At 43.0% G+C, this 4,223-nt stretch overlaps 1 pseudogene; it reads left to right on the top strand.

Moving 5' to 3' along the window:
• Window positions 1-2,122: 2,122 nt before the first annotated feature.
• LOC101176384 lies at window positions 2,123-2,761 on the top strand (annotated as a pseudogene).
• The last annotated feature ends 1,462 nt before the right edge of the window (window positions 2,762-4,223 follow it).

Raw genomic sequence — 4,223 nt, 5'->3', positions numbered from 1 at the left:
TCTACTGTAACAGAACCCCCAAACTGCAGAGTCTCATTCACAAACTGTTCATACATCCAATTTCAAGAGGCCATTTCAATGTTCTTTCAGTCCCAGTAAAACCAAGCCGCTGCATGGTACATATCTCAGGTCATCCCCAGAATGTCACGTGGCCATGTTCTCATTCCCTCCACTGATTTTGTGGGCATCTGGATTCCCATTCTGAGAATAAGTCACGGGCTATTTCGTTTAAACAAGTCAGACATTCTGAGTGCTCACAGACCCCTGCAAGGAGCTCCGTCAAACCCATTTTCAGCACAGGCATCCATCGGACTAAGGAAGGTTTGCTGCCCCCTCGTGGGTGGAATGTGTTCCATGTCATCAAGTTGCTACCAGGTATCACAACCAGACCTCTCTGCTGGTCGCAGGTGAGACTCTCAGCTACAGTGGTGGCTACGTGGTCCTTGGTGAGAGGGAGTCACTGACGTTGGGTCCATGCATGTCCTCCTTTCTTGCTCCATGGCTATCCCATTCATGGGCCCCTCCTGCTTGCATTGGGACCGCTGACCCCACAGCTGGATGGACTCCACGGCATCCATCCTGTACTGCACCTGGTGCCTCCCCCAGCTGTGGACTGCTCTTGCTTGCTTCTCAGGGATAGGCTCATGGTGGGGAGTAGAAATTTCTCCTGTCCTCACCCAGCCTCAGTCTTGGACAATTTCTATGTGAGTGGGCCTCAAGTGTGGGACTTGGTCAGTGTTTGTGTCCCCCTTCCCCTTGGCAGCTGGATTGTACTTGGTAGCTTTGCTTGACTTGGGCAGGAATTTCCTGTCCCGCACCTGACATTTGTATATCTGGGATTATGGTTTCAGGAATTTTCCGCAGTACTCCTCGGGATAGAGGGACTTTTAAATCTACCTTCTTGTATCCACAACGGGTTTTTACCTGGGACCTGAGATTGGCTGGTTTTGCTGAACCTCTCTCAATGACTTAAGTCTTTTTCTACACATGGGAGAAGTATCTGGGCAGGGGGTGAGATTTCAGGCCACGCACGGTGGAAGGTAATTATGTCTGATCACAAATTTTGGGTCTCCACCTTCCTTCCAATCTATGTTGTGAATGCCCAGTTGAGACCCACGGAAAAGAGCTCATGGGTGAGTGTGAAGTGCTCCTCTGTCTTAAGTTCTCAGAGATCCTTATCTCTTGGAGGCCAGCAAACACTGACTCTTGAGGAATTCAAGACAATTTCATCTGATTCCTCCTTCCCAGCTTGTATGCAGCCCCCCACCCTCGTGTGTTCTGCCTTTGTAGAGCCTGTTATGGCATCCTACTCCTCCTTGGAATTCAGATTACTCAGTTGCTCCCAGAACTCGGATTTCTGATGGTCTCAGGTGAAATCTACATTATGGAGTTGATCTGAGTTTTATTCATGGTTAGGATTGCAGTGAAGCTCTTTTTTCTTTTTGTTGTGGGGGAGGGGGAGGGATGGAGTTTCACTCTTGTTGCCCAGGCTGGAGTGCAATGGCACAATCTTCGCTAACTGCAACCTCTGCCTCCTGGATTCAAGTGATTCTCCTGCCTCAGCCTCCCTAGTAGCTGGGACTACAGGCATGTGCCACCACACCCAGCTATTTTTTTGCATTTTTAGTAGAGACAGAGTTTCATTATGTTTGCCAGGCTGGTCTCAAACTCCTGACCTCAGGCGATCCACCTGCCTCAGCCTCCCAAAGTGCTGGGATTACATGTGTGAGTCACCGTGACCAGCTAGTGAAACTCTTTCCAGCTTCCCAAACCCTGGGCAGAAGCCTGGGTATAAATTATTTATTTACTTACTTAGTTATGTGACATAACTCACGCCGTATGAAATGCACCATATTTTAGTGTACGAATAAATGGATTTTAGTGCCTTCACTATGCCGTGCAATCACTGTCCCTACCTCATCCCACAGCATTTTCATCACCTCAGAAAGAACCCGCTAAGTAGTCAGTCCTAATTCTTCCCTTCTCTCAGCCTTAATAAATCACTAGTCTACTTTCTGTTTCTATGGCCTTGTCTATTCTGGACATTTCATATGCATGAAATCACACCAAATATACGTCCTTTTGTAGCTGTTGATGGAAAAGAAGTGGTTACCATGAAGGAACTGAAGTTTTCCAAAGACAAAATTATAATGTGGCCTGACAGAAGAAGCACAGAAATTGATAAAAAAACAAATCCATCACAACGTGTCATGAATCTGGTCATGCCATTATTGCATATTACATGAAAGATGAAATGCCTATCAACAAAGCTACAATCATGCCACAGGGGCCAACATTTCGACATGTGTCCCCGTTACCTGGTGATGACAGATGGAATGAGACTGGAGCTTGCACAAATGGACGTTAGTATGGGAGCAAGAGTGGCAGAGGAGCTTATATTTGGAACTGACCATATAACAACAGGTGCTTCCAGTGATTTTGCTAATGCCACTAAAATGGCAAAGCAGATGGTTATCAAATTTGGAATTAGTGAAAAGCTTGGAGTTATGACCTACAATGATACAGGGAAACTAAGTCCAGAAACTCAATCTGCCGTTGAACATGAAATAAGAACCCTTCTAAGGGACTCATATAAATGAGCAAAACTTATCTTGAAAAGTCATGCAGAGGAGCATAAGAATCTAGCAGAAGCTTTATTGACCTGTGAGACCTTGGGTGCCAAAGAGATTCAAATTGTTCTTGAGGGGAAAAAGTTGGAAGTGAGATGAGAACTCTCTTGATATGGATGCTTTGCCGGTTTCACTGCGGGAATATAAGTAGCATTGCAGTAGTCTCCTTTTGCAATGCTTTCTCCTCATTCTTGACGTGGTGTAATCTAAGGGTGTGAAACATTTTGTCAATCTTTTGTCACATTTACCCAATTTTGGTTATTCTCATTATAACACCTATTGCAAATCAGCATCCCATGGCAAATATATTAAAAAATAAGGAACTATCAGGATTAAAGACAGCTCATTTGGGAAATGTCAATTAGTTATTAAGTTGAAAGTAACTAATGATTTTATGGTTGGTTACTATACTAGATGTGAATAAAACTTCAGCCTTTAGCCTTCTATATACATCAGTGGAAACTTAATTAAGATGCATTAATTATGTTCCAGATTGACCATAAATAAAATGTTTTAAAATCTAAATGTAGAGAATTGTAAGCCTACAGTTACAACCTGAATTTAAATGATTATAACCTTTTGGCATGGTGTGGTGGCTCATGCCTCTAATCCCAGCACTTTGGGAGGCTGAGGCGAGTGGAAGGCTTGAGGCTAGGAGTTCGAGACCAGCCTGGCCAACACGGTGAAACCCTGTCTCTACTAAAACAATAAAAAAAAACCAGCCACCTGTGGTGGCGCACACTTGTAATCCTAGCTACTTGGAAGGCTGAGGCACAAAAATTGCTTGAACTGGGGAGGCAGAGGTTGCAGTGAGCCAAGATCGCACCACTGCACTCTAGCCTGGGCGACGGAGTGAAATTTTGTCTCAATAAATAAATAAATAAAACCTTTTAAAAATGAAAAAAACCCCAACAAATATATGTCTTTTTTTGGCATTATTCATGACAGCTAAATAGTGAAAACAACCCAAATGTCCATCAATTGGTGAATGCATAAACAAAATGGGATACAGGCATAGAATGGAATATTCTTCAATCATATAAAGGAACAAAGACCAATTACATGCTATAACATGCATAGACCGTGAAAACATTATGCTATGTGCAATTGGATTTTTGCCATTGTTGTTGTTGTTTATGTGGTAAATTTATTTTTATTTATTTTTTTAAAATTCAATAGTTTTTGGGGAACAGGTGGTGTTTGGTTACGTGGATAAGTTCTTTAGTGGTGATTTTTGAGATTTTGGTGCATTCATCACCCGAGCAGTGTACACTGCACCCAATGTGTAGTCTTTTATCCCTCATCCCCCTCCCATTGTTCCCTGTGAGTCTCCAGATTCCATTATATCCTCCTTATGCCTTTGCATCCTCATAGCTTAGCTCCCACTTATGAGAACATATGATGTTTGGTTTTCCATTTCTGAATTACTTCACTTAGAATAATGGTCTTCAACTGCATCTAGGTTGCTGCAAATGCCATTATTTTGTCCCTTTTTATGGCTGGGTAGTATTCCGTGCTGTGATATACACACACACACATACATGTTTTTCATATGTTTGTGGACCGTTTGTATATCTTCTTTTGAGAATTGTC

This window comes from Nomascus leucogenys, chromosome 10, assembly GCF_006542625.1.
Source record: "Nomascus leucogenys isolate Asia chromosome 10, Asia_NLE_v1, whole genome shotgun sequence".
Lineage (NCBI taxonomy): Eukaryota > Metazoa > Chordata > Mammalia > Primates > Hylobatidae > Nomascus > Nomascus leucogenys.
Note: the sequence above shows the minus strand (reverse complement) of the source record. Positions and strands in the feature narration are given on the sequence as shown.